Genomic DNA, 27646 nt, shown 5'->3' on the forward strand with positions numbered 1-27646 from the left:
ATTAAAGAAGATCTAAACTCTACAAGTGAATATGCCTGGAAATGCTATATTTTATATATTGAATATACTGCACGAGCCTAAAGGTTCAGCATCTCTATAACAGTAATAATCTAGGCCTTCAAAGTTGTGCACAGGGGGCCACCATCTTGGTGGCTGTGATACTGCACATGCTCCGTGTGCTCTGGCCAGCTGTTGAGAAGCTGAGCTTAGGGGTTGTATCAAATAATCAAGCAGAAAATGAGGCTCACATATCATAGCAACTGATGCTACGGGACTGATTAATCAATTCTGGTGCAAACTGCCCTGGTTTCTGAGCTATCATGTAATGAATTAATTACAATTATCAGCCTTGTATTATGACATTTATATTCTATATCTACTGTATATTGTGAGTCAGTCCCTAAGCGTAGGTAAGTGGCAGCAGCTACTGGGGGCTTTGTAGTGGCAGAGATCTTCCCTGCTGAAGCACTGTGGTTGCCTTCGGCTGATACAGACCCCAAAAACATAATGTGCAATATTTTTGCCTTTATTCTTCTGTAATTGTTAGTTGTTTTTTTAAAACGCTTTGCCACCTAATGAGAGACCTGTGTAAGGTACAGTCTAATTAAAATGCAACACCATTTAATGCTAAAACCTGCACCTGCACCGTTATGTTCATTGAAAATACTGTGGCATCTGAACTCTTGGCTGGAGGCTTTTGCTATGTTGTTTCAGGAGTCAAGAGAAGCAGTGCAGGTCAATACTACTTTTAGTGGCAACTGTTGTTTTTTTTAAGTAACTTTACTGATAACTGTGCAAAGCATATATATGGACAGTCAGCCATTTACAAATACATTTAAGACCATTTGAATGAATATATCTTAAAAAGTTGTTTAGAATCACATTTTCTATTAGTATGCCCAGCACAGCGGTCTATCTGAATCTGCCATCCTAATCCTCCTTTTCTATACAGCATGTATTATATACCAGCTTGTTTTGGGTTTTGTTTTTTACTCTGCCGTACAGATTTGCTACTCATCTGATCCCATCAAGTTGATCTGTGCTCTCTGCACTCTTGGGTGGATGGAATTAGGCAGCTGAGAATTTATGTCTCTCTCTAATGATGTCTTCAATCCTCTAAAATCCTGACACTTCCATAGACATAAGATGATGCCCTTTATAATGTGCAACAATAATTGCCTGCTAACAGTTTGAATCATGTATGTTTAATATCCCTCAAAACCATAACAGGATAGGGAAGAAAGGTTGCAACAGAGGACAATGCAAAACAGAAACAAGAGAAAAGAAACAATCATTGCAAGGTGACTGCTGCCATGAGATTAGTTTTTAGAGAAACACATAACGCAAAGAATAATGAATACAATGAGAGAATGTTAGGTTAAAGTTTTAAAGATAGATCACATTCCCGCATACACTGGAAGTTAAGATGCCTGCAGGTATGTTACCTTCAATAATTCATTAGGTCCATTATGGGCCTAGCGAAAAGGACCTGATGTGGGCCAAAACAATGCAGTAAAAATAATGCCATTATAATATTTGGCATTTTTTTCACATTACCATATAAACAGTATGCACTTTGATAAAGGAGGTTCTTCAAAGTATTGAAGTTCCAGGAGTTCTGATATATGTATATAGTGTATATCAAGAGAAAGGAAGAACATATATGCCAGATGGATCAACATATGAATATAAATCACAGGGTTGATATTGACTTCCTATTACCCACTTGGAATAATCTGGAGGTCCACACATCTGGAGGTTCACGTCTAATAATAATATCATCAAATACACCACAAAGACTCCCAGGTGCTTGGCCCACTTCTGCTGCCTATCTTCCATCCAAGCGGGTGGCTCTATAGCTCCCAGGTTTCTGGGACAGGGTATGGCTTGCATTAGGAGTGCCCTCTATGCAAAAACAGGACCTCCTTAGTTCTCGCTCCCTATACAGTGGATCCCTGACTGTGATGTACTGCTGGGGTGCTGACCCCTTCCTTACTTCTTGATGGAGCTTCAGCTGCTCAGCTAACTGGCCTGGCATTCAGGGTTTAGAGTCTCTAAGAACTTTTTCAAATAAAATGTGTTAAATATTATTGTTGAGACATGTTTTTATGCCACAATTGTAATTGCTTGATTAACCATAAAATGCTGCTTGATAGTTACTGATAGAACCCTCTATGACAACAACTGTCAAAAAACGTGTTTGTGCTTCTCTTAATCATATACATTTGTGTTCAGAATAATAGCAATGTGGTTAAAAAAAAAGTGAATAAAGAGCAAAATCCTTATAATAGCTTTTATTTCCATACAAATGCATTGGGAACATTGCACATTCTATTCCAAATGAAAACATGAAAAAAAATGTTATTACTTTACAGAAAGTGAAGAAAAGGGAATAGGCTGTTCAATTAACTAATATTTAGTTGTATAACCACTTTCTGAGAACTGCTGCACTTCTGGAACCTGTTTTGTTGCACAATTTCTCTGAATTTCTTAGTGTAATAAAAATTACATACCCTGGTGGTCTAGCGGGCTGGCAGGGACGCCCGCCGCGCTCTCGGCGGGGACGCCCGCCACGCCGGTCTTCTCTCCATGTTGCGCCGTGAACTAAGGAGGCGCTTGGCGCGCCTCTGCTATTTTTATAGGCGCAGGCGCGAAGCACTCTGGGTATTTAAAGGGACATTACTTTGGATACTTTGCCCGTGATAGGACTAGTTTTCCTGGTGCCTTTTGAGCCTTGTGCATCTGATTCCTGTTTGTTATTGATCTCCTGTTGTGACCCTGCCTGTTTTTGACCATCCTGATATCCGTACTGTATTTTGACTACTCCTTCTGCCTGATCCTATTCTGATTGATTACCCGGTTTGACCCTTTGCCTGCCTGACGATCCTAGTTTTCTGCCTGCTTCGACCCAGCCTGCGTGACTACGTTTCTGCCTTATCCTGTTGTACCGTGACCTTCGGCCTAACTGACTTTTAACTGTAGTGCCCCTTTGCTTGCCAGAACTTCTCGCCTTGTTCCTCTCGAAAAGTCCAGGTGGCATCTGAGTACGCTGAGGGCTCCTCCCGAAGCCAAAGGCGGTCACACTACTGGTGAAGCCGAGCCGAGACCAGGGAGCTTGGCATTAGTTCTGGTTTAGGGTGCCGACCGTGACACTTAGTTTTGCCTCTAAACAGCATTTTTGATGTCACCCACAAGTTTTCTATTGCATTAAGGAAGAAGCTGGCCACTCCATAACGTCAATCTTTTGCTGCCTTCCTTCCTTGTATAAAGGCTGTAATTGACACTTGCTTTTTTCCACTGAATGAATGACCTCACTAATTGAACTCCACACTGCTATTATTTGGAACAAGCTATTATTATTTTGAACGCTGCTATTATTTGAAACAAGCCTCAATTAATGATTCACCTACACAGAATCAGCAGCGTGCATGTCATGACTGTTGGGTCTGTTAGTTTTCTATTACTCTACTACACCCACTAGTAAATTATTTGCCATGTAGAAATATAATTTCTACCAAAAACAGTGACTAATCAGGTTAGTGATGTCGGAGTGCTATTATTCTGAACACAACTGTATAAATGGATACAATCCTCCAACATCAACACTGCCCAAATGTAATTTTTTTTTCCTGACATTTTCTTTCTAAGGATACAGAAGAAATTCTGTTAGTCAGTGCCCAATCTAAATAGGCTTGAAGCATGACCAGGTCAGATGTTGAGTAAGAGCTAATCTACAGGCTATGGATTTGCCTTTATTATTCGGGATTAAGAAGGATTTCTGTAAAAATATATTTTCTGTTGGCTTCAGATAGGCTGGTTATAAATCTAAAGAACCGACTGTGTTTAAACACATTGTCTGCCTCTAAGGAATTTCCAAATGTAATGCTAATAAACAGCAAAGACTCACTATACTCAGATACAGCTTCCAGGGGAGAAACCCTGCAATACTTGGATTCCAAGCCAAAGAAAATCCCATATGAGTAGAACTTCATGGGCGATTTAGGTTGTGTCGGATGCACGCTGCGACTACATCCGACATTTCTATTTCTTACCTTCCATTTCTATTTCTTACCTACCGACCTTATTTCCGGCGCATCGAACTTGACGCCAGTGTTTCGTCACGTGACCTAAATCACCCATGTAGTTCCACCCTAAGGGTTTTTAAACCACTTTTCTGGACAGACTGACTGAATACTTTACCTTTTAATGCTTCAAACCCCTGTGGGTTTTAATTAGCTTCCGATGTGTCTATGAAAATGCAAACATTTACCTGAAAATATGAGACATCCCAAAAAGCAGTTTTCTACATACAATAAAAACCACATTTCTGTTTACTTTGTTTACAAGATCATTAAACCCTTTGAAATTTATATTGCATGTGGTGCTAGAGGCCCTGCCTTGATTTTTTTTTTTAATTAATTTTTTCTTATAAATTGTTGCAGTTCTCTACTCACAAGTACCAGCCCATTCATCTTGTCAGTGACACACATTGATGTACTGTACCCTCTGTTTGCTACTATATACTGTGGCACAGTGACTAGGAAAACCCTAGTGAGTTTATGAGACAAAGCAGATTTGATGACTATAAGGGTCTGTTTTTACTGAAAACGACAGTATAGATTTGGAACTGATGAGTTATTTCCCTGTGTAAAAGTGGATGGGCTATGAGTGAACTCTATGTCCAGGAAGTGGGGGTGAGTTTGTACAGTTTTGTGAGAGAAAAAAATCTGCCAAACACTGTGGCTAAACTAATTATCACTCCTGCATTAAGCTGCCTTAATAGTGTCTGAGGCAATGTTAACATGTTTTTGGCTTATTCAGGCAGCCACTGAACCAAATCAATTTGACTTCTGCTGTTTGTGTGAATTCCTACAATACATATACTAAGGGGGTTATTTATTAAAGTCTCAATGCTAAAAACTGGAACAATGTTAGGTTTTTTTTACTATAAAATCAGAATTTTTAGTGGAAAAAAAACCCTCAAATTTTTCGAGATTTATTATACCCTGAGGCTACAAAAAGTCAGAATCCGAAAAAATCTTCAACCTGTTGAGGTCCTGTAAAAGTCAATGGCAGTCAATTTGCAATTTGAAGATATTATTGTCTGTGCTGACTTTCTTATGATATATATTTCGGTGCTCTTCGGCCGATTTTACGAAAAATTTTCGGGGGCAAGCCCAAAAAATTTGGGGGGTTTTTTGTGCGACAATATAAAAAAGTCACAGTTTTTGTAGATCTGATTTTTTATTGGTGTTTAATTGATAAATAAGAGTAAATCTTGGATTTTCGTTTGGTATGACGTTTTTTATTTAAAAAACCTGAAAAATTGTATAAATAACCCACTAAATAAATCAATTCAGATCTTAACTTGTCAGAAATCTTTAGATTGGAGTTGAGATGTAAAGGGGTAGCCACTCCTGCACCTTCCACATCATGAAACGTTGACTGGAGATGGATATAGGGTTGGAGGAGTGGCAAAACTGTGCACTATTAATGGCATGGAGGCCACTTATTAAAGGTTGGATTTGAGTGGTATTAGTTCTTTTTGAAACCACAATTAAATTCATATTTTTTAAAACAACGAATGGGCTGAAAAGTTATTAAAACATCCTAATATTAAAAGTGCGAATGGGAAAAATATTGAACGATGCTCTAAAAAATATAAGTACCTCTAAAGAGAAAAAAAATAAGATCCCATGGGATCACCGCAGCTCCCATTGACTTCTATAGGACCTTGACTGCTTTTACATAGCAACGTTTTGTATTTGAGTTTTTTGTGGTTTTTACACTTAAATCTCTAGTTTTTTTAGAGTATTAAAGAATTCAAAAACCACACATTTTTAGTGAAAACATATGATTTGAGAAAAAAAAAGAAATCTGAATGTTAGTTAACAGAGATTAGGAAAGCAAGCTCAAAGTCACTGTAATGTCCTCTTGATTCAATGAAGGCACTACACAGGCATTATCCTACAGCAACACATTCATTTAAAAGTTGTGCCCAAACATCCGCCGTCCTTAACCAACTTGCACATAAGTAATCTGAGGGGGATCAGCCATGCACTGGCTTTGCATGCTGAGCCATTAATAAATGTCTTGTGTTTTGAGTAGGCACATTATTCATAGATGGATTATTATAATACATTTTGTGATATATCATAAATTCCCTCCAGTCTCTCTCTCACCATTAGATTTCCTCATAGGAAAACAGCTGGAGAAAAGAGACAAAATATATGTGGCGTGAAGTGTGATGTCCAACATTTTACTTGATTAATGAATATGGTGGTTAATCTAATTAAAAAATACCGTGGCATGTGCTTCTTTTTTTTCTCTCTCTCGTCTCCCTTTATACTACACTATTACTGGGGCTAACAGTCATCCGAGATTTACATTAATTCAGCATTTAAAATCCAACCAATATCTGTGGAGAACTTGCTGTGTTGTGGTTGCCAATAACTTTAATAGTAATTGGCCAAATGTACCCTTCTAGTGAACAAATCACTGATACAGAGAATGGAATTGGAATGATCTGGAGGTTCACACACACAGTAACAGTTTTATCCACAGTTACTAGCACAGCTTCTCTAGTGTTGTTCACACAAGTCTAATAATATTAATTCTAAAATAATCAGATACATTGCAAGGACTCCCAGGCTGCTTAGTCCATTTCTGCTGCCTATCTTCCTTCAGATCAGGTGGCTCTACAGCTCCCAGGTTTATGACGCATGATATGGCTTGGATTAGTTGTGTCCTCTATGCTGCTTCAGGACCTACTTATTCCTAGCTCCTTATACAGTGGGTCCCTCACTGGCCAGGAACCTCTGGGGTGCTAACCACAGGTCTGGACTGGGAGTCCTCGTACACAGAGGCCCAAACAGCCCCCCACCAGCCCATGAAATAGTGACTTTTTACAGCAGCCCCTCTGGCATGTGCCAGAACCCACAGATTGCCAGTCCGGGCTTGGCTGAGCCCTTCCTTGTTGGAGCCCCAGCTGCTCAGCTAACTGGCCTTGATCCTCTATCTCACCACCTACAGCAAGTTTCACAGATCTGGCCTTCCGCTAGCAACGTGGCTTGCCTTAGCACCTCTCAAACCTCAGGCTCCCTGGTTTTATCTACTTTACATCAACCAAAGCAGATATAGCCCAATGCTCTTATAAAGACTACCTAGGGAAACCCCTCATGAGTGCCACAGAGTAGAACCTGCTCTAGAACCATCTCAAAACAAAGGGATTCCCTATTCCATCTAGTAACAACCAATCACATAAAATATACTTCTACTTTAATTATACCTGCCCACTTACACATGTACGACTAGCTCTAAGAAACAGCATCAGCATTGCAGATATATAGGTAGTAACTTGGGTCCTAGAAACTCAAATGTCCTTCAAAGACTCAAAGAATATAATTGGCTTACCTAATAGTAAAAACTTTTTTTAACAGTATATAGGTATTATATAAATGTTCACATGTTTAATCCTGACCTGTAGTAATGTATTAGGCATGTGCTTGTAATAATGTATCTAAGCTAAGCTTTTATCTGGCCAGTGCACACCATGGCTCTGTTTAAATTAGTTCTAGGTGTAAAAATGAGAACATTCATGTGCTATATTGAATTGTCTCTGCAATGATAACAGCATGAAGTTCAGCTTCACATCTGTATAGTGACTGGCTAATATATTTGATTTTAATATTTTATTAACCCAGTAATCCTATTCTGTATTGCTATAAATCACAGAAAATGTCTCTCTCGTTTAGTTTTCATTGTTCAGGACTTTTATATTACTGCATCATTATCAGGCCACCACATTGAGTCAGAATAAGGTCAGGGCAGGGCAAGAAACAGGAGAGAGTTAAAGTGGACCTGTCATCCAGACACAAAAATCTGTATAATAAAAGTCCTTTTCAAATTTAACATGAAATCCAATTTCTATTTCTTATTAAAGCATTCATAGCTGCTGTAAGCTCATTTAAAAATCTCAGCTGTCAATCAAATATTGTCTGCCCCTCCTCTATGCCAGTGGCATAGAGGTGGGGCAGACAATTACTTTCACTTTTCATTCAGCACTTCCTAGATGTCACTGCTCTCCACACATTCCCCCAGTTCTCTTTACCATTTAACGTGTAGCCAGGGCAAGGTAATGGACATCAGGTCCCCCATTCTGGTGCACAAACAAGATTCTGAGATGATACAAGGCTTGCCTTAATAAAACTGTCCACAAAATGGCTGCTTCCTGCTTGCTATAATTATGAATTCCCAGACTGAAGGAAACAAAATCCAAATAATTTATATAGTGTAATTAAAGTTCATTTTGCTTGACTAATGTTATAAAATAGGATTTGGAATGTTTGGGTGACGGGTCCCCTTTAATTTCAATAAGCCCTGTCTACTGTCACAAAATATGTTTATTTAAGTCCCTTTGCGATTAAATGATTGAACCTGGAGGCCAGGGTTCATTTCTTGATTCAGCTCCGTGTGGCCTTGGGCAGGTTGCTCAATGATTTTTAAAGAGAATGAGGTGATCTGTGATCATACAGCAGATCTAAAATAAAATAAATAAAAAAAAAGTGGCTTTATTTTCTGGAGGTTTTTCTTGCTGAGTTTGTAAAATTTGCAGAAAGTCAACATACTGTACAACATATAGTTTATTGAACTGATTAAGGGCCTTGCTTGAACACTCTGAGCACCAAAATCATGTTCCTTCATTTGAGTTGCATTAAATAAAAACAGGATAAAAGACAGGAGATGAAGAACCCTATTAATGCTTTTATAAAATAAAAAAATGCAACACATACAATACTATGACCTGTACAGAAGTCTAGGTGTGATTGTTATCAGAGCCCTGCACAGATGGTACATCACATACTTTAGTTGAAAACAAAGTTAATTTGCCCTTTCTTTTGGACATTAAAGAAGAAGGAAAGCTACTGAAGCAGTTTATTGCCAACAGATTGACCACAATAGTGCAAGCTATAACACTATATTTATTCTGCAGAATGCTTTACCATACTTGAGTAAACAGCTCTTGAACTGTTCTCTATTTGTTTAGGATAGCAACTGCCATATTGGCTTGGTGTGACATCACTTCCTGCCTGAATCTCTCCCTGCTCTCGCATAGCTCTGGGCTCAGATTACAGCAGGGAGGGGAGGAGGGAGGGAATGGGAGAAGAGCATACTGAGCATGCTCAAGGCCGTGCCCTAGAGGTTTAAGCTGAAAACAGGAAGTCTGATACAGAAGTCCATCTATACACAATAGAAGGAAAGAAATGGTGTTTCTTTTGCCAGAGGACTCAGAGAAGCATTACTTTGAGGGTTTACTGGTGTATTTATATACTGTAGACCTAATAAAGCTTACTTAATTTTAGCCCTTCCTTCTCCTTTAAAATATAATGTTGCCAAATATCTTTAAATTTAGAAAATATAAGCCATGTCATTTTTAAAATAATGAAGACAAGCATGAGGGTCTGAACATGTGTATACAGAAGCTTAAGCAGTCTTGCTTTGTAAATGGCACACATTGATGGGCTGGTTAAATTCACCTACAATTATTTCTTAGTCATTAAGATTCTTCTTATATTCCAGTAAATGTAGCAAATATGCATTTTCTTTACACATCACAAATATTGTGCTGCCTTTTGGACTAAAGAAAAGGAAAATTTCAGGTAAAGTTACATTTTTGAGTTTTACATAAAATGAGTACAATTTCTCAACTTTCTCCAGTTTGCATGTTTGATTTGGGTATTTACGTAAAACATTTCTTTTGGTTTTTGGAATAACACCGACCAAAATTTTGTTTGCTGAGTGTTTACCATTTGTAAATTGAGTTGTCTTTTTTTTTTTTATTGTTTTTTTTTTTATTGCCTTGGTGCACAAAAGCTTATTTTTGCCTTGGTGCACAAAAGCTTATTCAAATTAGCAACAAAACCCCTCAAGGTTTTAAGTTTTGCAAGTCCATCACAGGAAATGACATTATTGCATAAGGCCTGTTGCTGGAGGTGACATCTAGAACATAGCTTTAGTATATAAGGTAAAAAAAATAAAACAGTATAATGTGCACAGCACAATGACGAACGGCACAAGGCAGCCCTTACCTTAACATCTGCTATAGCAGGAGTGCCCATACTTTACTAATGTGGGGTCTACTTTTAGTGAGGTTGTACCATTGTGATCTACACCCATAAAAGCATTGTTAGCATTTTGTTCCATGAAAATAATACTTAAATATCGGTTTATGAGAAAATGTATATAATGAATAAAGTACCCCCTCTTTTAAATTATGAGGATATTACAAGTTACAGAGGAGTTTCATGAACTCAGAGGTAACTTCTAATAACCCCCTGTTGTAAAATATGAGGATATTTATTTATTATAAAACACAAGTTTCCGTGAGTCATGTGACACAAATAACATCAATACACTCCATTTATTAAGGATATATTTTACAAGATATTTGTGGCTTTTGTGCATTATATTGCTATATTTATCAAACAACAATTTCTTATGTAACCTTAACATAATAAATATCTGAATGAAAAGAATGCCAAAGAAGAGTGATTTAGACAAGCTGTTGACAGTGTCTTGAGATCAACAACTAAAGGTCTACTGGTAGATCCTGATCTACCTTTTGGGCAGTGGCATAACTAGATGTTGCTGGGCCCCACAGCAAATTTTAGGGCCCCCAACATATTCAGAGGTTGACCTGTTTTATCAATATATCTCATATAACTCATTAATTAGGGCCTCACGGGCCCCCCTGCAGCCACAGGGTCTCCTTCCTCTGTAGTTACGCCTCTGCTTTTGGGCATCCCTGTGCTATAGGGTTGGGGTAAATACAGGGCTCCATTGCAGCTTGCAGTTGCAAGGTTAAGGGATCGATAGTCGGACACCTACATGACTCCCTTCACCCACCCCTTATAAATACAGTGAAACACAGGCAGAGATGTAATCATGGGGGTAAACACAGGCCTCTGCACCCTGTTTTGGAGAACAGGAACTGTGCCAATTCTTCTACAGTCAGGTGGTTCAAGGTGCAGAAAACATGGTGAATTGCACAAATTTTTTGCACTTTGCTCACTTCCCTGCACATATTTAATGACCGATTATATGTCATCAAATAAGAGAAGGGCCATGGGATCTTTATGTGTTTTACTCTATGATACTACAGAATCAGGACTGTTGGGCACAGACAATATTGGGTGCATCTGGGGCATCTGATAGGAGCGGCAAGATTAGCGCAAACAGATATTACTTGCACTGAACCTTTAGCAATGTGTTTTTTAGAAGGGCCAGCTCCTGCCGAATTAGCTTATAACATTTTTATTCCTTCTTTTTTCTATCCAGTTTATACTTTGTTATATGTACTAGAAGGCTGATTTATGGGTGCCATCAATACTAGCATCATGCAGCTGGAAACAGTGAAACATAAAGATACAAAGTGAATGGATTAGAACTCAGGCATGGTTGCTGTGCTGGGGGCTGTATTGTGTGTTAGGATGGAATTGCCGAATTTTCAAGCTTCTGTGTTTTCAGAGTAAAGTATTACAAGATCTGCTGTCGTCAGACCTCTGTTATATTTTGTAGGTTTTGTCTTTCTTTGTTTTTTTACCAGTGCTAGCACCACCGCCAGCGTAGGAGTTCTTATCGCTTCATGTATTATCTGATGGAGCTTTTTTTTTTGTGTCTGTTTTATATACATATTATATATACAGGGAAAGTGGTGCTGCTCTTTTGAAGGTGAAAGAGAGCCCTCTAGTGGAATCTGAATTTTTATGGTTTTTCACTTAAAATGATGCTAGTTGCTTGTGTAATTTGCCCGACTCCTGCAGTGTTAAAGCTACGGCAAACAAATATATAGTTCAACTCCATTTTCTTTCAAGCTCTCTTTGAGGCGAGGACACAGCGATAATTACAATGCTGCAGTATTGAAAGTCGCTTTTGCTCGGTGCCTGATGCTGTTATGTCTGAAAATGTGATTCCACTGTACCAAAATAAAACAAACATCAACAAACTGGTAGGGTAAAATAATTAGAATAATGATGATGGCTTAATGCAGTCAAATGGGAATTCTGTGCTGTAATGTATCTGTGTACATTGATTCTGCGTTGCATCATTAGGAACAGGAATACAGTGCTTTGAATGTACTTTGTTTTTTTCTCTATATTTACCAATATAATATAAATACACTTGGGAGATAGATAGGAGGTATGGTCTAAGACAGACATTTAACCAACCTAACTTGTATTTGTTCCGCTACTGCGCTTTAAAGCAATTGCAATTTTTGAAATTTAAATATTTAATGTAAAATATAAATATTATCAATTCTGTAGATATTCTTACTGCTGGAAGGTTTTATAACAAAAGTTTATCCATACCTCCCAAAATTTTGGAAATAAAAAGAGGGACAAAAAATGTTTTTGACCATGCCCATTTTTATGTCCACACCCCCTAATTACATGTTCATTTTACAAAATTTGACAGGTTATGAAAGTTTGAACATATTTTTGTTGGGTTTTTTTTCAGTTATTACAGCTTTGCTAATGAAGGTGAATTGCTCTTTAAGCTGTGCGTCTACTTTTTCCCAAGGGACCTCCTTATCTAAATTGTTAATTACTTATTTATTTATCTCAAAATTGTTATACAGTATCTTATTTGCACATGTTAGCTGTTGTGGGCTCTCTGCCCAAAACCAATTAATTTAGAAACTTTGTTTCTTTTTCTGTCTGTTTAGTGCAGAGAAATTTGGGACTTTCCAGTACAAGTATAGTACGCGGGACTGCGGTTGAGATATCAAAAGTAGGACTGTCCTGCTGAAAACGGGACAGTTGGAAGGTATGGTTTATCTGTCCACCCCTGAGTAAGCACTTATATCGTCACCATCCTCTCTAATCTATCTTGCCTCTTAGCTGGTGCAGGCAACCCACATCAGCTTTATGTATGAGCACAGACCTCCAAACCTGGAGTCAGAGGAGATGGGGGTCTTGAGTGAGTGGAGTAGGGTGCTTCCAGCCTGCAAAGAAAACCCCCCAAAAAACCAACAATATATATAAATCAAGCATACAAACTTCCCGTGGCTGTTGGGAATTGTAGCTGAGCAAAAGCTAAATAAAACTGTATTATACAGCTGCAATGATTACACAAGAAGACACCTTCTAAATAAGGGGCCCCTGTGGGCCAGAGCAAATTACCTTTGTGTCCTAAAGCTTCATTTGCATAGGCAGTGTGCATGCTCAGATATGTACATTGTGCTAAATAATTGGAAGCCTTTAGAGATTATATTTCCCTTGGGTGATTTATGTTTGCATGGTGTGTGTAGCTTTACAGTAACTGAATTATTGTGTTTCGGCATGTATTTGCCATGCATAGCAAATGTATGTGAAATATAAAGCTCTCCACTATTGTACACGTGATTCTAATGTTCTGCAGTGAACGTCCCTGCATTGGATTACATTTACCTGCAGAACACTGCAGTCAGGCCTGATAGCCAGGCAGATGTTGAAGCAAAGCTACAGAAACTGTTTATCTTGCCAGTGCTTTTCCTTATGTGCCCCTACTAACCTTCAGCAGACTAAGCTGAGCATGAACTGAACCAGACTGGAGGCATCAGAACAATCCCATCATTTTGCCCCAGGCACAACTTCACATATTTATACATTCCTTTTTGTCAAACAAAACCGCTGAATGCAAAAACTGAGCCAATGATCATAAATGATGCCTTGGAAAGGTAAATATACGTCATCTATAAGCAGAGTTTGTATGCAATTCCCTTGGCAATAGCTGATGTGAAGAAGAATATTCTGCACTTTCACCAGTTTGTGCCTTCTGCTTCTATTAAGAAGGGTCCAAAAGATAGCACATGTGCAAAACGCATATTGCATGAACGCTGGAGGCATTATAAGCAAAATTGTGAGATTTGGGATGGTGGGGATAGTCTTAGACATTACAGAAACATATACATCCAAGTCAGCAGACTTCAGATGCAATAAATCCAAAAGACAATGTGCATGAATCACAGATTGGCATCAGGGGCAGTAAGAAATAAAGCAAGAGTAATTGGGTGGTAGGAAGAGAATAAAAGGAGAGAAGCATTACAGCAGGGTTAGATTGATAGAAAGTGTAAGCCAAGGGGACATAGTCATTCGGAATTACAGTGGGGTACGCTGGAGTGCAGGGGAGAGCTGCTTTCTGCCAATACTATGTTGAACAAAGTGATGGGAAAGATTACGGAGAATTATCCAGGTGGTGGGGTGCATAGAAAAACAGCGAGATTTATCCAGGTGGTGGGGTGCATAGAAAAACAAGGTGGAAGTTAAAGTGCAGGGGAGAGCTACTTTCTACCAATATTATGTTGACTAGAGTGATGGGAAAGATTAGGGAGAATTAATCTTTCCACTGATTTCACTGAGGTCTACTAAAAATTCTCTTTGAAAAGGTCTTGTTAGCACAGGGCTGTACAAAGAAAAACTGGTTATTGACTAACCATATGCTTGTACACTAGGGTTATTGCAAAAGGTTGACATGTTAATTCACTCCTAGGAAGTGTCCTTTGACGTGTTGCCACAAGCTGCATAGGATGTTTTGTTTACAATATAGAAGTCCTATTTGTGTATTGCATAAGGGTTTTACTAAGCATAGTACATTTATTAAGAGACAGCGAAATATCAAACAGATAAAGAACCATGGAGCACCCTACAGTACGTGTATATCCTGGAATAATCTTCTCACACTTTCATTTAGCTACGTATTACATCCCAAGGTGCTGCTGTTCAGGAGGAAAAGGAAAGCTGAATTTTGTCTTACCCCCAGCAGTTCACACATGCCCTTCCATTTATCATATTACTGTATGTGTATGGTGGGTTTTTTATACAATACTAAAATGGGCCATGGGAGAGTCAATGAAGACATTAAGGATTACTGAGTAGTCCTGTACAAGGCCAAAATTTTCCAATCATCACCTTAGCCATGCCCCTTCTTCTTAACCTGGACCTGGTTGGCTTGAGGTTGAGAAGGGTTGAACCCGACCCAAACCTTGCCTGCACCCCTATAGCAACAATTTGTGTATATAATTTGTCCCAGAAAACACTTAAAATCCTACTAGTCAAGTTTTAATACCTTACAATGCCTTATAGTTTTAATACTTTTCTGTCTGGTAAATAGGAATATCCGACCTTTTTAGGCCCCTGCATTAAAATCTATCCATACACTTTCCATATTGATACCTTCCCTTAATTACAGGCATAGGAAATCTATTGAACATTTTTGGATAAAATGAATGTCTTCATATCCTGAAGTTGAACATAAAGTTGAATTAAGGCTCCCACATACTTAAACCTTTCCATTATGTTCTTGTGAGGACTCACTCTGGTGGTCTAAGGTGGTCGGCGGTCCATGGTCCTGCTGTGTTGCCGGCTGCTTGATACTAGGGCACGCGCGGGTCGCATTTCTGGTTTTATAGGCTTTGATGCTGGTGTGATGACGTCATTCTGGCGTGAAATTCAAACCTACAGTATTTAAAGGGAGTTCTGGCTGCAGGTTGTTGCCTGTTGGTTCATCTTTTGAGAGTTCCTGGGTGCTTTCCTGAATAATCCTGTGATTCCTGTTTTGACCCTGCCTGCCTGTCTTTTCCTTATCTCTGTGATCCTGACCTCTGCCTGGTAAACTGACTCTTCTGATATCAGTATTCCGACCCATGCCTGTCTTGACCATTCTAATTGATCTCCTGGTTTTGACCCTTGCCTGTCTGACTTCGCTTCCATACTGCCCGCACCAACCCGGCCTGATTTGACTACGCTTTTCGTCTGTTCCTTGAACTGCGACCTTCTGCCCAAAAATACTTTGTTTAACGATCGTGTCCCTCTGCTAGTCCAGAACCCTTAGCTTGGCTCCTCTCTTTATAAGACCTGGTGGCATCCAGTTAATCGAGGGCTCCTCCCGAGGTGAAAGGTGGCTGTTAAAGGCAGAAGCAAGAGCCGAGACCAGGGAGCCTAGCACTGGTTCTGGATTCTGGGTGCAGATCGTGACAGTTCCATGAGCATACAGACGGATCCAGTAATATCTTCCACTGGAGGTTTAATCTGTTCTCCGGATTTGAACTTAGCTTTGCTAATGTCCCTTATAAGTATAAAATCCTGACAACTTCACATAGTTCCGTCAGTCCATCTCGGCATCATTGTCTGTCTTCTGTTTGTGCCTCAAAAGCATTATACCCTGACCTCTGCCAAGTCTATCAGTTCTCAGCAGAGTGCATTTCCATGCAAACTTCATTGCCCTTTGGTGTTTGCTCTTCAAAATGTGCCCCTGCTGTTCCCGCTGCTGGTCTATTCTTTATACCTTACTTTAGCCCTAAGAGACTCCCTGACATTTTTGTAATCTATTCACAGCATGGACAGGTCAGTGTCACAGATAATCTCTAGTATGTTTTTTTTATATCCCTTCTCCAGACTTACTGTAACATCTGCTGTATGTAATGAGTTATTTCTGTTCCCATTCCCTCTGATGCAAGAACAGCACTATTGTCTTGGTCTAATTCTAAGGCAGCCACCGTTTTCTCCATAAGCAGTTCACATTATTTAACTAGAGAATAAAGATATGCTTGGCCTCTGTACAACTTGTTTTCCCTGTGGACATTGCCTGTTCCTTCAGAAACCCAATCCGCGTCATAATGTCCCCTCTATCCAGTAACTGTTGCTTAAAAACACTTTGTCGACTCAGCAATATAAGAAGTTGCAGTTGAGACTGACCTAGTTTCGACAAAATGAAACTATGATTGAATTTGTTCTGGCTCATCTTATATAGCACTGTGTAGACTAAAATTGTTTAATTGCTTTCATTTATTTAAAGGGGACAGAAACCCTCGGGCAAAATTAAATTACAATTGCCCAAAGTGCTCTCCTGAGCACTTTTGCAATGCATTTTTTTCTATTGTTTTAAATGTAATTTTTTTTAAAGGCAGTTTACCTACTAAGGCAGAGCAATTTTAGTATGCTGAATCCTTGAAACACAGAACATTTTTGTGAGTCCATCTGAGTGCAAGAATTGTGTTGATTCTATAACACGGACCCTATACTTTTCAAATGCTTTGGGAAACAGTGCTTGTCTCTGTGTAAGGGAATGAAAATAACTAATTACTGGAGAAACTGAGATGTTGTGAATGTAGGCCCTTAATTTCAGGTTTTTGGTAGGCCACTGTAAGATATATATATATATATATATATATATATATATATATATATATATATATATATATATATATTTACCACTGTGCTCCATAGCTATGGATAAAAGGAGCGTATATTATTGAATAAATCTGCATTTAATAATGTAATAATTCAACTACAGCAGGAGTTGACATTTCTTTGGCCCATGAGTAGTTAGTTTTGCAGTTAGTGAAGCAGATGCCATTGGCCTTATCCCCTGTCATTAATGTTTTGCGGTTAAGCCATAGGCCTCATTAACAAATAGTAATACATCCTTTGTCTGTCAGTCATTACCAGTATAATTGGTTGTTGGTTGTCAATTGCTGGGACCTCGCTATTTCATTTTTGTGAGTGAGGGGGGTACTGCAAAAGATTTTTTTATTGACTGATCTCCAAAAAACAAAAGAACTGCTCTTACAGCCTAAACAGGAGGCTCTGCCTTCATGGCCTGGGTACTAGTAACCAAGGCTATAGCTTGAGAACAGAATAAATCCAAGTCAGGGGATCTGTACAGGGGAATCTGCATACAGAATTGAATTTTGAATATAGAATATATATATATATATATATATATATATATATATATATATATATATATATATATATAGAATTTTGTTTATCTCTAAATGACATGGCCATTGTTTTATGGATAAGATGCATAGCCCTGCTCCAATATGGGCACAAAAAGCTCATTGTTAATTATAACCTGCTTACCCTCAGGTTGAGAGACTAGAGGGGTTATTTCGATCACTGAGGCAGTGTGCAAAGTGCAAATAAAAGTGGTGTAATTTGGAAGAATGGAAGAGGATTCAGGTCTGTCCCCCCTGAAAAATGTGCTGTTCATGTAAAATAACAATTTTGGTGCATGGTTTACAGAACAGCCCTTCCCCCAGCTATGAGCACTAATGAGCGTGCTTTTGCACCCCTTAGTGCTCTTGAACCTGCCCGGGCGAATTGTAAATGACCACTTGGATCAGGTAAGAAGCCTTTATTATAGTCCTACACATTTGCATAGTAGTCTATTATCATTTAGCATCCTTGGGTCTTATTTATAAACACAGAGCAAATTTGCACCTAGGTAGTTACCCATAGCAACCAATTAGTAAGGCAGCTGCAGGTTAAATAATGAAAACAAACTCTTGACTGGTTTCCAGCCCAGCCTTAATAAATGACCCCCCTCATGTCGATCCTAAAGCTATAAAATAGCGATCAATACATCACATAAGCAGGGAACGCGAGTCTTGTGACCCAGTATGATAACCGTTAGCAATGCTGTGCACCTCTGCATTTCTCTTGGCCATAAACAGGTAACATACACTTCTGGAAGTTCTCAGTTATGTGGGATGTAGCCTGAGGAGGTATTTGTATAACACCTGCTATATGCATAGAAAAGCAGGCAGGCCTTGGCAAGGACATGCAAATTATATTTTATATTTCATAAATCTTCTAACTTTAAAGTTTGTATCAGCATATGCATATTGCCATAAATACTGATTCATTTAACCCAACAAAATCTAAAACCTTTATGTATCTGTGATTGTGGAATTGTAGCTGTTTATGGTGTGCTAGGCCTTGCCATTAGGTAAAACACATTTTGCAGACTCAGACTCTTCATAAACCCTGAGCAGAGAAAAAAAAATGATTTTACTTACATTTAGTTTTCAAATTTACCAATAACAAGTCAGGCAGATAAAACAGGGAATAAGAATATGATATTGCAAAGTGTAGGCAATTTTATTGTAAATAGGCCACCTATCACAGTGAGGCATAATTGGAAAACATGTAAAGAATATGATGAATGGTTTAAAAGCTGTTAGTTTTTATTGTTTTGGAGGCTAAAAGGGAACCATTGCTCTCTTTGCTGAGCAATTTCACCCATATAAGGGGAAGGAGTGACTTACAACCCCAGCCTGGAGATATTGATATCTCTTCTTTGGAAAGACCTTGGGTGAACTTGCTGTTTTTCTCCCCTGATTCTAATCTCTGAACCCAACGTCTGCATCATTTCTGGAAGACTAAGCTCTGGAAATACTGCCTTATTGTCCTATATTTCTCAGTGGAGGAAGTGTGTTTAGCTTCACTGCATTTCATAAAGTGCTGCATTCTCTGCTTCGTGGCTCAGTGCTGCAGTCTGAGACTGTTTATCACATGGAGGGGTTGGCTTCCTTATCAGTGCCAGAAAATTCCTTCCAACTTATGTATCATTGGGGATAATTGTAGCCTTCATATTCTGCACCATAGAAATGGGCTGGGTCTCAACATATATTATATAGCTGTTTCTTTAAAGTAGGAACATTTGCCAAACATCCTGTTCATTATACATAAATACGTTCATTTAAAGTAATGTATATACTATTGGTATCAGTCACATCTATCACCCTAGTTATATTAGGCAAAAGAGGCACATGCCTAGGGTCCAAGGGTTGGGGGGGTTGATAGACCTCTTCTGTCTGCTTAACCCTAATCAGGCCCTTGTCCCCCCACTGCCACTCATCACTGCACACTTGCCTCCCCCAATGGTGTCACTGCACATGCTAGTTAGAGGAAGGGGACAAGGTGGGCAATGGGGTTGCCTAGGGTGCCGACACAGCTCTGCTCCTGGGAAAAGGTCTGGATTTATAAATAAGATCACATGTACACCAATGTGTAACAAAGGGAACAGTCACCCTCTAGAATCTGCATTAGAAATGGAAGGAAGAAACACAATGCTTCTGCCCGTCATTACCAAGCACTGCAGACCTATCTACTCCACCATGTTTGGGGTAGTCTCCTAGATATAAGCACCTGCAGTAACAGGTCTGTCTCCTGCTGTCAAAAATTCCCCCTAAAACCCTACTTACCCACTCTATTATACTGCATATAATTGTCACCTGAAGTCCTCTGATATCATCCAAAGCACTAGAGCAGGAAGCATGGTAGGGGGTTGGATTGAGGTGGAGCAGGGGTGGAAAAAGGCAGTCCAAGGGCATGACAAGCAGGTACAAGATGCCCCCTAATAGCTGTGGATTTGGGTTAACAGCTATGGAATTGTATTGATTAGAACTTAGGTATGGGAAAGACAAATGTTTACACCCTGGATTTTACAGAACTGCAACTGCAGTGTTCCCATATGCTGGCAATACACCGGGAATTATAGTTTTGCTGTATATTATTATTGATTATTATTATTATCATTATACATTATTTATATAGAATCTGCATATTCTGCAGTGCTTTACAGAAATGTTATAGTTCCTGCCCCAGTGGAGCTTACAATCTAAGGAGCCAGTTAGCAGCACGGGCATAACAAAAGTGGTGTTCAGATCAATGCAAAAAGCTATATATTGATATATATATATATATCATGACACAGTCTGCAGTATTTCGGCAAGCTATGTGCCCTTTGTCAAGCCATTTTCTATATAGGATTACATGCACGTTGAATTTAAAGGATTATACAGGAAGTGACCTCATTGATTATTATTATGTGTGCATGTATATATGTATGTATGTAAACATACAGTATATGTATGTTTGTAAATCATAGCATAAGAGCTGAGCAAATTTTATCTTGTGGACCTCTGTTCCTGTTTTTGTTGTTGTTTTTTTTTATTTCAATTAGTATTTTAGAACAGAAAGCTTAGGGTTATTTTTGTATCCATTAAGTGCAGATGGGCACCCATGTCTGTTGCTTGAGCTGTCCCCTCACATGTGCAATACCCTGCTTGGCTAATGGCAGATTCTGTTAATGCCTTTAAAGGGGTTGTTCACCTTCAAACACTTTTCCCACCTTAGTTGTTTTCAGATAGTTCCTCAGAAATAAAGACCTTTTTCCAATTACCTTCTAAAACAGCTCTGGGAGGGGGGAGGGTCGCAACTCATTAACTGTTTTAAATTGATAGAGTTAGTAATTCCTGGTGAACAATCTGAAAACAATTAAACTGAAAAAAAGTGTTTGAAAGGTGACCAACCCATTTAAGACTGGCTTGGATGGTTTCTTGAAGCATAATATCCAATAATATCCAAGACTATAGTGATCTACAGTTAGTGCAGGTATTGTGTGGTGTGTGTGTGTGTGTGTGTTTTTCAAGTTTCAAAACTTGAAACAGGGATCTTCATCAGGAAGATTGAAACGGGGGATCGAAACGTTGAGTCCAATAAATTTTCAAACTTGGTATACAAATCCTGCGAGTGCCGCAACCTCTCTTTGGCTATTGCATGCTATTTTGCAGGCACCTGGGTTGTTCTGACGTCAACAGTGTGCACCTTTAGGATGTGGAAATAATGATAGGTGTTATATTTGGGTGATGCATGTATATATGGGCATTTAACACGATAAGGTGTGGAATACTTGATTTTTAGATTAATTAGAATGTATTACTTTTGGGGTTAATAATTTGGGGGTTTAAAAGACATATTTATGAATTTGAGTTTTTGAACTAATACATGTTGGCACTTTAATTTTAATGAATATGCCAATATTAGCAGCACATAATGTGTGATGTAATAATGAATGCACTACACTGATTTTATTAAAAAGTGTGTCTCACTTCTTGGCACTATCCTGATGGATCGAAACGCATAGATGTGAATATGTAACATTTTAATCAAATTTTTGTAACTCCATATGCCATTAGTGCTTTCTGTTGCTGGACTAGATAATGTGTATCTCACAGGACTTATGTGAACAAAATCAGAAGAGATTTATTGTAGCAGAAACTGATGTTTCGGCTGGACACCCAGCCTTTTTCAAAGCATTTCAATCTTCGAAAAAAGATATAAAAGCAAAGCAGTCAAGGGTTAAGCATAGCACAATGTGATCCAGGTGAAAATATAAAATTGAGTGAACTCAACTGCACTTCTGTGTATTATTGTACTCGGCCCTGCTGAATTACAGCTACCATACTAGCTCATCCTTCTATTGAATGTACTTAGGGTTATATCATTCTATAATGTAATCATAGTTGAAATGTAAGGCACTATCATGACTCGAGTCACAGGCTCCCGTAAAAGACATTTGATGACTGCCGCACAGGCAGCGGATTTGCATATTAGGTTGAAGCCATAGCTATTCGATTAGTTCTGGGCTGAAGGTCCTTGTGTCACCAGGTTGGTTTGTCATTATGGTCCCAGGACCAGATATATACGGTGGACATGGCTCGACACTGAGTTCCGACTAATACCTTGGACGATCACTCAGTAATCGGTAATTGATAGCGATATTTTTGACCTAATATGCATATACATTCTACTAATACTCTACCAAGGCATACTTCGGACTTATGATGTGAGTGCCTGCATCTTATGAATATATATATATATATATATATATATATATATATATATATATATATATATATATATATAAAATCAAAGCAATATTTTCATATATCTAGAACCTTGTTATAAACTAAATGGAGGGGGTGCTTGTAAAATACTGGGTCTCTAGTGGGTTCTTAAATGGAAAACCATTGATGCAGGGGGATAAGAACACAAATGATGGAAGAATGCGCACAAACAGTGGATGATGTTACAAGATATTAACTCCATTATTAACAGTAGAGTTGAAACTTGAAGTGCAATCTACAAATCGGTGAAACAGGTTGGGGCATAAGGGTGATAACACTACAGTGTTTTACTAGCTGTACACATGTCCCATATTTGAATATTACATAAACCTGAATCATGGTACAAGGCTCAAATATGGTTTGACAAGTGGGTGCAGGTCTAGCAGGGGGTATTGGAAAGATCAGTCACAGTAGGGTTTGCAACAGCCTGTTAATTAGGATCACTGGAGAAAAAGGTCAGTAGGTGAACACAATGAAGGGGGTAACAGAAGCAAATTCCTGTTTGCTGAACTGTGCTAACTCCACTTTCAGGAGTCATGGAGCAATGGATCACTTGTAAAAGCCATGTCAGCAGCAATAAAGTGATAGGTGGAACTGCAGTTTCCGCCCACATGAACCGACATGAGAACTTGCTTTCAAGGTATGGTGTATCCAAGTACCCCATACATATGTTAAGATTAGGAACCTTTTCTGGAGGTATCTCCTAAAGCCCAAATGAGCCAGGTGCTCTATTTGTATTTTACATGATACCAAAGTCATGAAAACTAACTATTTCTTTATTTTATTTAATTATTTATGACAATACAACAGTCTAAAGGAGAGGAAGGGAGAGAGGAAGAACAGGAAAAGGGAGAAAAGGAACTTGATTAAGATGCTAATCCCTTTTTTTAGCTCCACGTGATAGTACCCATGGGAGGAGAGGGGACATCCTGGAAGCGGATTCAGAAGGCATCAGAGAAGTCTAGTTTCTATTATTATCTTTGAAGGGGAGTAGATCCTGAGGTGCAGCACTGACTGAGACACAGAAGCAAATTAATTAACATAATGAATTGCTTGAGCTCAGTTGAAAGGCTCAGCAAAATGGGTTGGCTTGTTTAAAAAAAAATTATGCCTGGTGAAATCCGTTCTATGTACAAGTATAATAATGATTTATGCAAACATCTGTTTAATGAAAGATCAGTGTCAGGCAGTTTTTCTGTTATAATCTTCCCTTATTATATTTGTGATTTGGGCAATCAAAATCAAAAATCCAAATTGAGTGTCAATGATGCCATTCCTGGTATACAACAAACTTAGTGGTCCTGGTATTTAACTGTGATTTTATTGATTTAAGGCTATACATTATGAAGGAAATATTCCTTTGGGACCTGGAGGAGTACATGGACAGGGTGAGATTTGGGTGTCCTAGATACACATGAAAGCAAAGCTCAAAGGTCAATAGGCATGCCACCTGTCCAGTTTGGACCCGGACAGCCTGGCTTCAGAAGCACTGAAGTCTGGGTCAAAATTGCCTACTCAGTTTTCCAAATTAGGAAAACTGGGCTGAACTCTCCTAGATTGATATGACAATTGACCAGTCTCCAACTACTATGGCATAACCCTGCCCCATGATATCACCACTCCCCCCCCCCCCCGGGCCTGGCTTTTAAGACAGGGAAAGGTGGCAAAAAATAATGACGGGTAAGTGTTGGTGTGGAACCTCATTTGCTGTACTACGTATTCTTGGGACTATGGCTAAATGTCTGATAGAAATGTTTTCCTATATCCATAACTTAGTTTTGAGCTAAGGGAGTAGTACAGTTTCTGGGGATGCTGCATCAGGCCTTAATGCCACCCCCTTTCCCACTTTAGTATTGGCGCAGGTCGGGAGGGGCCAGGCATCTTTAGTGCTATTTTAAAAATGAAGATTTACCCTTAAAGGAGAAGGAAAGGCTTTGTGCACTTGGGGGTGCAAAATGTTAGGCACCCCCAAGTGATTGTGTTGACTTACCTGAAACCCTGGGCCAGTGCTCCTATCAGCAGAAAACTGCACCAAGGTTATACCAGTGAGCACCACGGAGTGCTCCTCTTCTGGCTTCTTGTTTCTTCAAAATTCCCAGGGCAGACGCATGCGCAGTTGAAGGAAATGCTCGACTTTTCAGTTAAAGATCGGCTTTTCGTTCTACTGCGCATGCACAGCCACACGAAGAAAGAAGAAGGTGGAAGAGGTTTGCTCCGTAGTGCTCACTGGTATAATCCCGGGCTGATACAGTTTTATGCTGATAGGAGCACCGGCCCGGGGTTTCAGGTAAGTCAATACAATCACTTGGGGGTGCCTAACATTTGGCACCCCCAAGTGCACAAAGCCTTTCCTTCTCCTTTAAAGGTGCCAGAGGCAGCTTTTTGCCGTCTCTGGTAACTGGCTGCTCACTGCCACCTGAGGCAAGGTTCTCACCTTGCCTTGTGGCAGAAGTGGCTATAAACAAATGCTGGACCTACAAGAGGGGCTTGATCGAAAATATCTGATAATTTATAGTAACTTTAATGAATCTAACCAATAACCTGTTTTGAATAAATTTGCAGGGAGATAACAGGGGCTTTTAACCAGCTCAGCATATTCTATCTTTAGCATGACATAGCTCATAGTAACTTCTTAATCCAATGCCTGCCTGAGGTAGTGGAGGCATTTGAACAAATACAGAACTACAAAGAAAAATGTCAGCTCTCTTTGGAAAAAAAAAGAAAAGAAAAACATGAAACAAAAATTGAGATGAATCAGGAAACCAAACCTTTATTCTTTTTTTTCCTTTTAGCTATGGGTAACAACATAGATGTATGTGTTACTGGCACTTTAAGTGAGCATCTACATGAAGGCATTCGGTGTTTATTTAGAGGTTCCATATTTATTGCGGTGCGCTGGGTTGCAGTATAAAATGAGATTCCAGCTTTGCGGATGGCAAGTGTTCACTGCTAGAGGGCACTGGTGTTCCACATCTCCATACAGACTTATTACATCGCTACAAATTCCTTTCTACTGTGAACTCCCCATCGGGACTCTCATTACAGCCTGGAAGTGCTTCCTATCACACTTTGCAGCCGTTCAAACTGTGGTCTATCGCTTTCCTATCTCTGTGGTGTTAAGTACACATGGGAGGGCAGGAGAGATGAAACCAATTTAATGCTGCTCCCAAGTATATCTCTGAACGTGTACATGATCTTTATTTGATTTCTGATGTCCCTGCATTCTGCACCTTGTCATTTAAATGTTTATTTCTTTGACGCAATCACAAAGAAAGGACCTCCGCATAATTGTTCTCTGCTGCACAGCCTACTCCAGGACTGGATGGCATGTATTCCAACTTCAAATATACACAAACCCAATAATCTCGTTTTGAAGAACAAAGCAACAATAAGCCACATCATCTATATATTTGAATTTCTCTGATTTCGTTAGGCCTTACCATTCCATGTTAATTTCTTTTATCAAAAGTTAGTTTATGGGGGCCACTGATCAGTAACTGTAACATTCTATCCAGCTTTCTCTTTAATCCCCTCCCATCATCCTTTTACAGCAGATTTTTAGGATAGTGTTAATAATCTTTAATCTTCTGCTTTAATTGTGCTCAGCACAAAAGCAGTATTAAGTTCCACTCAATTGTCTTTGTGGTGGCAACTCTAGTTACATAGTATATTTGTAATGAAAAGAGCAAAGAAGCTTAAACATCAAATGCTCACACAGATACTCCCTAAGTGTTGGTTTCCTTCTTGAATTCAGCTTGGAGCTTGGCCAGTGAGTTGATCTCCCTGCAAGGGAGACAATGGGTTTGTGACTATATTGATTAGATTAATCACAAATGGAATTGTTCCTCGCTGTCCTCTATTCCATTTTAGCCATATTTTGTATTATGTTCCTCCACTGCTTGTCTTTCTACTGACACCAAGGAACATGCAGACTCCTAATTCATCTCTGTACTTCTCTTGGCTGATTTTGTGAATTAAAAGGAACAGGGGCACCGTTAAATTGCCTAGGAAACAAACTGTAAGTCAATAATGTTCTTTTCTGAAAAAGGAATTACAGCAGGTCACCAATCCCTGACCCTGCACAATGCCCTGACATGTCTGATTGCACCCAAGATGTATACAAATGGTCTCAAAAGTTTTTCAGTCTCATGTCATCCAATGCTGGAACTACAGTATGAAATGTTGCAAGTGAATTGTAAATATGTATGATTACCACTCTAAGATATTTCTGACTCTTTCTCTGGCAAATGGGAACTTTTGTCCAATGAAAGGCATTTATAATCCCATAAAATTTATGGGTTCTTCTGATCTTCACCATTCAATGCCAACTTATTGGTTTATTCAATATTTGCCCCACGTGTATTTTTCAACAAGCTCCAATTTTTCTTTCAAGGCTCAACTTCCATGTGGTCACACCAGGAAAGACCAATTACAATAGGTAAAAGCAAGCAACATAAAGTTACATAGTTACATAGTTAAATTGGGTTGAAAAAAGACAAAGTCCATCAAGTTCAACCCCTCCAAATGAAAACCCAGCATCCATACACACCCCCCTCCCTACTTTTAATTAAATTCTATATACCCATACCTATACTAACTATAGAGCTTAGTATCACAATAGCCTTTATTATGTCTGTCCAAAAAATCATCCAAGCCATTCTTAAAGGCACCAACTGAATCAGCCATCACAGCATAACAACATCACCCGGCATTGTATTCCACAACCTCACTGTCCTGACTGTGAAGAACCCCCTACTTTGCTTCAAATGAAAGTTCTTTTCTTCTTTCATTTGAAGCAATTTGAAGTGATTCAAATTGTTATTAGTCTCACATGTTTTGGATCACACAGACCTTTTCTCTTGTGCCTTGAGAAAGACAGGGTTATCGATTCACACTGTGTGCTCAGTTGTATTGACCTGGACTATTGTAGGGAATCTGGTGATTATACAACCAAAATTGATGCTTTTTTTGTGGACCTTTTATTAAGTGCAATTAGATGCACTACGTTGCACAAAAGCCCAAAGCAACTCAGAAAAGTGCAGGCAAGTGGGCAAAAGGCATTATGGTTGGCGCTTGCCGAGGAACGACTCTTTCTTTGAAGTGGCAGAAACCGTATTTTCTTCGTCTAAA

General features: G+C 39.0%; 1 protein-coding gene across 8 annotated transcripts in view; it reads left to right on the plus strand.

The window, feature by feature from the left end:
• The window catches only part of LOC108702718 (RNA binding protein fox-1 homolog 3), a 614603-nt gene that overhangs the window by 330832 nt on the left and 256125 nt on the right, over nucleotides 1–27646 (plus strand). The window contains exon 1 of one of the 8 annotated variants that reach the window (XM_041578502.1): nucleotides 12806–12825. The exons of the other annotated variants lie outside the window; for them this stretch is intronic. The gene's annotated coding sequence lies outside the window, so the exon portion shown is untranslated. Of the gene's footprint in view, nucleotides 1–12805; nucleotides 12826–27646 lie in introns of those variants that run through there. 8 annotated transcript variants of the gene reach the window in all.

Source organism: Xenopus laevis, chromosome 9_10S, assembly GCF_017654675.1.
Source record: "Xenopus laevis strain J_2021 chromosome 9_10S, Xenopus_laevis_v10.1, whole genome shotgun sequence".
Taxonomy (NCBI): Eukaryota; Metazoa; Chordata; class Amphibia; order Anura; family Pipidae; genus Xenopus; species Xenopus laevis.